This window comes from Camellia sinensis, chromosome 10 (genome assembly GCF_055761805.1).
Source record: "Camellia sinensis isolate YWXY chromosome 10, ASM5576180v1, whole genome shotgun sequence".
Lineage (NCBI taxonomy): Eukaryota > Viridiplantae > Streptophyta > Magnoliopsida > Ericales > Theaceae > Camellia > Camellia sinensis.
Genome location: NC_138970.1, coordinates 70,990,899 through 71,000,623, shown reverse-complemented (window position 1 = coordinate 71,000,623; position 9,725 = coordinate 70,990,899).

Here is a 9,725-nt window from a genome sequence, read left to right as displayed (position 1 = left end):
TCGTAAAATTTTGCAGTTTCAAAATTTTTTTGGTGCTGGAATGAATCATGGTTTAAAATAAAATTTTGCAGTTTCAAATTTTTTTGGTGTTGGAATGAATCATGGTATAAAACTGTAAAATTTTATAGTTTCATAACATTCTTTAGAACTTTAAAATTTTACAGTTTCATAACATGTTTTTTAGTTTGATTAATAAGGATAAATGCTTAATAAATTTTTTCTATGAAACTGTAACATTTTACAGTTTCAAAACTTATTTTTCAGTTTGATTAATATTGGAGATTATTTGCTTAAACTTTACAAAAATTGAAAAATAGCTTATGTTTTTTCTATTGTTGCTGTTTTTTGTCGTTTTATTTTTTTTCCTTTTAATTTATCAATATTTAGCACTTTTTACTATGTTTTTTTGCTCTAATTTTTCCATTTAGTCTTTTTTTTTTCAGGCAATATTCTAGACATTCTGGTAAGTCTCTAGTGATGTTCTTAACGTCCAGTGAACGTTCTGAACATTCCGGCGACTTTCATTAACGTTCTTAACACTCCGGTGAACTTCCGGCGAAACTTCGGCGACTTCCCGGCGATACTCCGGCGACTTCCCGGCGATACTCCGGCGACTTCCTAGTGATGTTGAACATTCCGACGAGTCTCCGACGACCGTTTGACGAAAGTTCAACGGTAGTAAAATGTAACAGTGTCTGTAAATTTTTTTTAAAAAAATAGAATTTTTTGGTAACAATTAAAAATGTATAGGACTAATTGGTGCAAGTGTTTTGTTTGAGGATTAGCTGGGTCTTGAACTTTGTATATGGGACTTATCAATAAGTTTCCCATATAATTAAAAAAATATATTCTAGTCATTAAATTTAATATAAATGTATATAAAATTTCTAAAATAACGTTTTTTTTTATTAAGTTTAATGATTAACATATTATTTTTATTATTAATTTTACTTAATAAAAATAAATAAATAATTTAAATTAAAAATAAATAAAAAACTTAAAATTTAAATTGATGAAATGAGAATTTATTTTATTAGGAAAGCTAAAGTCTAAAGTGATTTTATAATTTTCTAGAAAACTTAAGAACAGAAGATCCGATACCTCTTGGGACCATCACCAAGTTTGTGAGTATATATTATTGATGAATCAACACCACAGGTTGCGAAAACGAGACCCATAACCACTCATGGTGCCATATAGAAAGAAAGTCAATTTTAAGCATGGTTGGTCACATCCCTAAAAAGGACAGGTAGGTGTTGGAGATAGGGGTGAACAATGTATATTTTGATCTATTTAAATTGAATGAACTAATCCATCGTATTTTGAATGAATGCGTGAAAACGAGCGAACGGTTACGGATTGATTTTTTTCAATCCACCTAGTTTTGGATGGATAGCAGATTTGAGATTCCTTTGGTCACAACTGAACCGCTAAACCGCGAGGACCGCTAATAATTGGTAAGACTTGGTGTTTTTAATTTGTTTAGATATTCTATTTGTATTTTCAATTAAAAAAGAGTTTAAATATTCTGTTGTGTTTTCAATTCATTTTCAATTTGAAAATCTTTTTTATCAAATAACAAGTGTTGATATTTGGTATTTTTGTGTGAAAAATATAAGGCTTAATTTTGTCTTTTTTTTTTTAATAAAAATCAAATTAAATAATTTTTGAATAAAAAAAATAATGAAATAGTTTTAATAATGTATGATTTTCTTATATGTATTTATCAATAGTATTTGACAATTTACTTGATAATCTTTTGGTTATGTTGAGTTGGATTGTTATCCAAAAAAATTGTTGATAAGTTGTATTATGTTCAAAATTTGTAAAAGTTTAAACCACTAAACCAATTTACATCCATCCGCCAATCCGTCTATAACGATTCCGATTTTGACCCGACCCTTGTTGTATCCCGGGCTCGGGTTTGATGGTTTCATATTGTTGTTTACATCTTGTTTTCCTTGTATCTCTTTAAGTATGGCTTTTGAATTGTTGTGGTTGCATTTGGGATAGGTTGGTTGATTAATTTTCAAACTATTGTTGCCCAGATTTTTGGTCCTCCACTCGAGCAGCACTTCTTGCATTTGAGCGGACTTTGTGAACTCTCAATACTTTTGCAGGTCTGCAAAGCTACTAGGAGAGTGTTTTTTACGCTCCAGCGGATGGGCGCTTGAGCGGCCTTTATTGCACTTGAGCATTGGTCTATTATCTATAAAACTACTGGAAGTGTGCATTTTGCGCTCGAGCGTCATTTCTTGCGCTCAAGCAGAACGACTTATTGTGTCTACCGCTCGAGCGTCAACTCTTCCACTCGAGCGGACTATGCGTATATCAGTTCGTAGCAGCCTACTTTTTTTTTATCACTTTTTCATCTCTTTTCTCTCAAAAACCCTAGATCGGGACTCTCTCTTTCTCTGTCTCTAAAACTCCTGTTCTCTCTACATTTTCACCTAGATCTAGGGATCTCTCTACCCGTGTGCCTTTGTTAAAAAGGTAGAGCACGTCATGGGCTCTCTTTTCATCCGAACAAAAGTGGGTTTCTTGTCTTTGATGACTCCCATTTGCTTTGCTCGTCTTCTCACTTTGAGGTAAGGATTTTCTATACTCTCTATGAGTTTTAGCTTGGTTATTTCTTGATGTGTGAGAAACATTGGATATGGAGGTGATTTTGAATAAACCTAGGGTTTTAGATTAAAATCAAAATAGGGGTTGTGAATTAATGTGTTGGAAATGGTCATGGGAATGAATAGGATCTTGGGTTATGTTAATATGGTTGATTTTTGGTGTCAGGAATGAGATTGGGATAAAGGGGAGTTTTTCCCTAAAATGTCTTAAATAATTATTTTGTATAAATAATGAAAATTGTACAAGAAATATGGAATGAGATAGACATTTATATAAATGGTGTAGTTAGATACATGTTATCTCTCACCTATGGAAATTTGAATAATTTATATGTTGAGGAGATTGTATATCTATTTAGAAATATTTGTTTTGGGCTATTAGTGGAGGATAGCTATGATTGTTGTAGAAATTGCATGAGGATTAGGTAAATTGAAAATAATTCCTTATCGGTTGTCATTGAACGTGACGGTGTTTTAATACATTGTACATGTATGATATTCGAAGGAAAAAAGGGATGTACTCCATTGTTTGGGAGGAGAAAGATGATGGACTCCATTGAATTAAGTTGGCCCATGTATCCATGGTGAAAGTCCCGAAAATGTTGTATATACATGGATGCCGATCCCGCGGACGAAATTTCTGTAAAATGGCAATGGAAGTGTTTGTGTGTACGATTGTGTGGTAAGAAAATCACTGAGTTGTAGTCTCAGTTGGATTATCTAGATAACAATAGATATGACTCATGGATTGGGAAAATATGAAATGTTATGAAATGGATTGGGTTATGACACTTGGAATAATATGGTTTTGGAAAAGGAGTTGCAAATAATTTTATTTCGAGCATTGAACATGTACATCATATTTATAACTTTGTTAAAGTTCATATATTGTGTTAGACTATTTTTACTGGGCTTTGGCTCATCTTACTTGGCAAAAACCATTTTTAGGTGCTGGTGATATGCCTCCGCCAAGGACGTAGCTTGGGAGAAATATGGGGCTGAAGGCTCATTTTATTTGTTTTGTGTTTAACTTTTGTACAAGCCTGAGGCTTTATTTGTATTGATTTTCTAACTCATTTTTTTTTGTAACAAAAAATTGTCTTGGAAAGGTGTAAGCCCGAAGGGAATTTATTTCATTGAACATTTAGTTTGGTGTCACATGCTTTAGATTCAAGATAGAGCTTATGAATGTGTAATGCATGTGTCTTTTTTGTAAATTGACTCTGATTAATATAAGCCTAATACTCTGTTTATGTCACTTTGTATTAATCTTTACTGTTTAATTATTGTATTATTTTCGCGATGTGACACCATCAATCTACATCCGTCAATCCGACGAACGGATGCAAACTGATTTTTTCCAATCCACCAATTTGGCAGACGAATGACGGATTGAAGGTTCTCCGACTACAACCAAACCACAAACACCCCTAGTTGGAGGTAGTGTGGATCATGAATTATAGCCATCCCAGTTTTGCCTCGATCTTCTTTGTGTCCCAGACTTGGGTTCTGTGGTTTAATATCGTATCCTTGTCTTTTTATTCTATTTTGACTCTTTGTATTTGAGTTTTGGATTATGTTGGGCGTGTTTGGAACAGGTTGGTTGTTAGTTGGTCTAGAATGTTGTTGCCCAGATTTTGGCTTCTTCGCTCGAGCGAACCTTGTGTAATCTGCTTCTTCGCTTGAGCGAGGATTCTTGCGCTCGAGCAAGAATTAAGAGTTCTCAGGTTTCTTTCCAGACGCAGCTTTTCTGGGGAGGGGGAAGTTCTTCGCTCGAGCAAGGTCACTGTTGTGTCTAGTAGCTTGAGCGAAGACTCCTTCGCTAGAGCAAGGACTGCGTATATCAGTTCACAGCAGAGTGATTTTACTTCACTTTTTTATTTCTTTTCATCCCAAAACCCTAATTCGGCAACTCCTCTCTCTGAAACTCTCTCTCTCTCTCTACAAATAATTCATGATCTAGGGTCTTTCTACCTTACTTCCTTTGTTAAAAAGATAGAGTTTTGCGTGGGCTTCCATTTAATCCGGAAAAAGTGGAGTTTCGCCATCTTCAAAGTTTCTCCCTTCTTCTCCTTTGAGGTTCTACACTTGAGGTAGGGATATTCTACTTTTTGATATAGGTTTTAACCTTGATGTTTGTCATTTTGTATAAATGGCGGGATTTGGGAAGATTTGGGTAAAGTTAGGGTTTGGGCTCTAAACTAAAGGGAGGTTTTCGTGTTGATTTACAAAGTAACCTAGGGGGTTTGTGTATGAGGTTCTTCATTGTTGAAATGGTGAGATTTGGACCTATGGGTTGATGTTTTGAAATAGGAGGAAAATTTCCCTAAGTTGAGTTGAAATAACTATTTGTGTAAATAATGAAATTGGTTTGGGAATTATGAAATTGGGAGAATATGTGATTGAATGGTGTAGTTTGGTTTGATAAATCACACACCTATGAAAAAGTTAATAATTTATCTGTTAATAGAATTGTTTATCAGTTTAGAAAATATCTATTTTGGGCTATTGTAGACACCCTATTTTTGACCGACCTTAAGACTCAGACGTCATCGATTGAGCGCTCGGTGATGGTGCATGTTGTGCTCGTTCTGAGGTTTCGGCGTTTTGGCTGAGAGCCTTGCCTCCAGGCCTCGGAACTCTTTGTGCTTTGGCTCGGTTTGTGGACCAAGTCTTGTTTTCCCTTCCTGGAGGGAGGGAGTGGTCTTATAGACCATCTATCTGTGGTCGTAGACTACTTTTCGTGGTCGTAGGCCACTTTTCCCGTTTGGAGACTAGTTTCTGATTTTTGGAGCCTTTGGCAGCGCGCCTTGTCTTGGGACCACTTAACATTCTCCGTTTGGCGTGGTTTTTGAACCACACCTTGTTGCCTCTGCCTAGAGGAACACTGTGTCCGGGAGACCACTTTTGTGGTTGCATACCACTTTTGATGCTTGTCAGCTAGTTTTCGGGGCTTTTGGCCGTGTGCTTTGCCTCCCGATTTCTCGTCTTGCATCTGCTTTGGTTTGTTTTTGGTACAAATCTTGTTTTAATTGTTTGGAAGGTGGTACAAGGATGGGAGACCAGTATTTCTCCTTGAAGATCACTTTTCCTTTTTCCAGCTAGTTTTCTTGTCAGATAACTGGCTTTCTTGGTCTTTGGACCATCTTTTCTAGTCGACCACCACACCACCACCTTGCATTTAGTGTGTTGACCTCTCCCACCTATGGCTGACCAGGTTTTGCTCTGGTTGACTACCTAAAGTGGTTGGCCGACCACTTAAACTAGCAAGCCGACCACTTCAAGTGGTCGGCTGCTTTTTGGCACCTTTTTGGACATATTTTTCTCCAGTTGGCACAGCTGGAGGACATTAGACCCATCCTCCACACACGTGTATGGAGGGATTGCCTTGGTGCTTAGCTTCTCCAAGAAGCTTTTCCTTTCCTTCTCTATAAGAGGGAGGCTCCTCCTCCCTCCTCCAGGTTCAGAAAATCTGAGGGAAGAGGATAGATATAGTGTTGTATCTATATTGCCTTGTTTGCTTCATTTTTGTGCCTTATTTGTCTTACTTTAACACACAAACACACACTCAAACACCATCTTTTTGCTACTGAGGTGCTTAGGGGTTGATTTTGGTGTTCTTGGGTTACCTTGAGCTTGAAAAACTTGCTGGGGTTGCAGTTATAAAGAAGGTCTTCATGGATGAGCTTTTGACCTTTAAATCCCCCATTCTTGCTTAAGCTTTTAGCCTATCTTGCATGTTGTTTTAAGCTTAACTTATAACTGATAAAAGTTCTATTTTTGCATGCTTTTGATCTTTGTTTAAGATCACTTTTGTGTTTGGGATTGTTTACCCCCTCTTAGGCCTTGTTTGGACTTGTTTTTTAGCCTCTTTTGTGAGCTTCGGGACCACCTTGTTTTGGCCTTCTCACCACTGAAATCCAGAGGAATCTTCTTTACATGCCTTAATATGCCTCATGTTTGAGCATCTTTACTAAGCTTGTGTTAGCCATGTCTTAGTTTGTATTTGTGGTTATTTTGCTGAGGCATACCACTTTTTTTACTTGTCTTGGTCATTCCATGCATGGTTAATACACTTGTAGTATAAATGACACACACTAGCTTTGTATGCTTCATGAAGTAGCATGTATTTATAGCCTATGTTGTGTCCATTTTAGCATGTTCTTGGGCTTGTTTTACCATGTCAAACCTCTGTTTAGGTTTGGTTTGGTTAGCCTTTGCATGCTCCATGCACTTGTAGTGCATTTCCATGAAATAGCCTAACATGCATCATGTTGTAACATGTCATTCTAGCATACTTTTGGCTTAACTTCATGAAGCTTTTGTCCATGTTTTAACATGCTTTAGCTCTGATTTTGGTTGTTTTGGCCATGCATGACTTGCTTTGTATAGCTATAGTTCAATCTAGCTTGTTAGCTTTGTACACCCAAGTCCACTAGCATGCTTTACTTGGCCTATTTCAATGATTTGGCATCACTCATAATGTGATTTCAGTACATGTTTCATGTCCATGTAGTCACATTTATCACTCATTCAATGCGTTGGAAGGTTTCCCCCTTTATGTCTTAATATGAACTATTGTGTATGCCTTCATGCCTTAGCTTGCGAGCCATTATTTCAGTGTTTATTTGGGGTTATTTTATCATGACATAACTCTGATTTTTGTTGCTTAAGTCATTCCATGTTTGGTCTTAATAGGTGTAGTGTAATCCACCTTATTTGCCTTGTATGAATCATGCCTTATGCCCCTCATGCTAGCTTGTTTTGGCTTTCTTTCATGCATGTTTTAGACTCATTTTAACATGTTCTAGGACTGTTTTGGGTTGCCCTAGCCATATGCTTCATGTTTTGTATACTTGTAGTACAAGTGCTCTTGCTTGTTTCAAGCTTTGAGCACCATTGCATGCTTCATTTGTGTCGTGTACATGATTTGGCATCATCTAACATGAGATTTCAAAGCTTATAGCATGCTTATGTTCCTACTTTATTCATGTTTTGAATGCCTTTGAGTATTGTCCATGTTTGCCTAGCTTATGGCTTAGCTTGTATGCTTGCATGCCTAGGTACTTGGGCCCTTATCTCAGCATGTTTTGGTCCATGACTGGACCTACTTAAGCTCTGTCCATGTTTAGTTCATGCATTTGTGCCATGTATTGCATGCCTCCTTTGTGTTGCTCTTTGCTAGCTTTCATGCCTTAGGACCCTAGCATGTTTTACTTATGTTGTTTGAATGATTTGACATCATTTCTTGCGTTATTTCAGTGTACTTAGTGTTGTTACAGTTCCACTTTTGTCACTCATTGAGCACTCTTGAGAGTTATGCTCTTTGGCCTCTTTGATGGTCAATGCATTGTGCATGCATGCCTTGCTTTATGTGCCTTCATTTCATCATTTATGGCCACTGATTTGGGCATGACTGAGGTTTACCCCTTTCAGTTTAAGTCCATTGAACATGCCATGTATATTGCATTGAGTATGCCATATTGTTCATCGCATTATGTATGCCTTGTACTTTGCATTGTGCATGCTTTGTTTACATCATTGCATTGTGCATGCTAACTGATACTTGCATTGTGTGTGCATGTCCCTAAAATTGCTAATTTGTCCTTGTAGCATTGCATTGTGCATGCATGCATTAGCATTGTTCGCATGCTATTAGCTTTCTTAAGTTAATCATGTTACATTGCATTGAGTATGCCATGTAGTTCATTCGCATTGTGTACGCCATGCTTGCTTGCATTGTGTTTGGAATAGGTGTTAGTCCAAACACGGGAAACGAGGGACGTTTCATACTTAAAGTGATAAAACGTGCCTTAATTCCCGGTCGCCGACGCTCTTGATCATACATGATAGAGTTCTAGGCTTTATGTGTTTACTTGTGCATTCATTTTACATTGAATTGTGCAACTTTGCCTCTCGGCCATCATGCATTGAAATGCGCGATTGGTGGCCCGAGGGTCGAGAACCTACACTCCCTTGAGTTCATGACATGATAGGGAGGGTGGTTGTGCATACATATCTTACAAATACATTGCCATGCCCTTTCTTGCTCTCTGTAACAGCAAATTGCAGTTCAGCAGCAACAACTGGTCGGCCAGCCAAAAAAAGTAGCTGGCCGACCACTTTTTTTGGTTTTCAGCAATCAAAAGTGGTCGGCAGGTGTCTGGAGAGACGAAAAGTGGTCGGCCACCCTCCCACAGGACTCCCAAGGTGAAGTTTCAGCTTTCTAGAGCTTGGTGCAAGTTTCTGAGAACAAATGAAAACAGAGGCAAATCGGGGCATCGCATTGGATTTCCGAACAAGGCGACCGGGCATGCATGCAATCTTCTCCCTCCAAGGGCCATGCTTTATTGCTTTCCTAGGCTGCCATGCTTAGATAGCTTGCTTTTGCTTTGGTTTGTACCTTTAATTAGTTAATGCGTTAACTTTTCAATTCGTTTTGTAATAATTAGTTAACTAGGATTAGTTAATTAATTTGTTGTGTAATAATTAGTTTAATTAGCTTAGATTAGCTAGTTAGCTCTTTATTCGATCTCTCCCTCGAGAGAGCCAATTGTTGTAATAAGCGTGCGTGTGTGTGATGCATGTCTTCCAATCCCCATTTCTTTCTCCCTTTTACTTAACCTCTTATGATGGTTAGTTTTAGGACATATTTCATTTAGCATACCTTATGCTTGCATGCGTGCATCATTCATCTGCACTACATGCACCGGGCTTGGCGCATCATACTGACTGCATTGTATTTCAATTCCTATTTGAATACATGTATAAAGTTGGATTTTCACATGACATTCTAGAATAGCCGAGCCTATCTTAAATGCATTTTCGCATGTGTTGCATTAGCCATTCTAACATGAACTAGGATCATGCATGATTTCTAACTAGTTCCTTGTTTTGGCTTGGAGTACACTGTGAGTGTTTACGCTTTGGCATACTGCATGTGTGTTAATGTTGCCATGAAAGCATGCTTGCCATGAGGCTATTTGCTTACGTGATTAACTGCCTAAATGTCTGTGGGTGAAGGTTGGATTACTTGAATTGGGACAATTAATTGAAATCTGCATTTTAGCCTACTTGCGAGCAGCAAACTTCAAACCATTT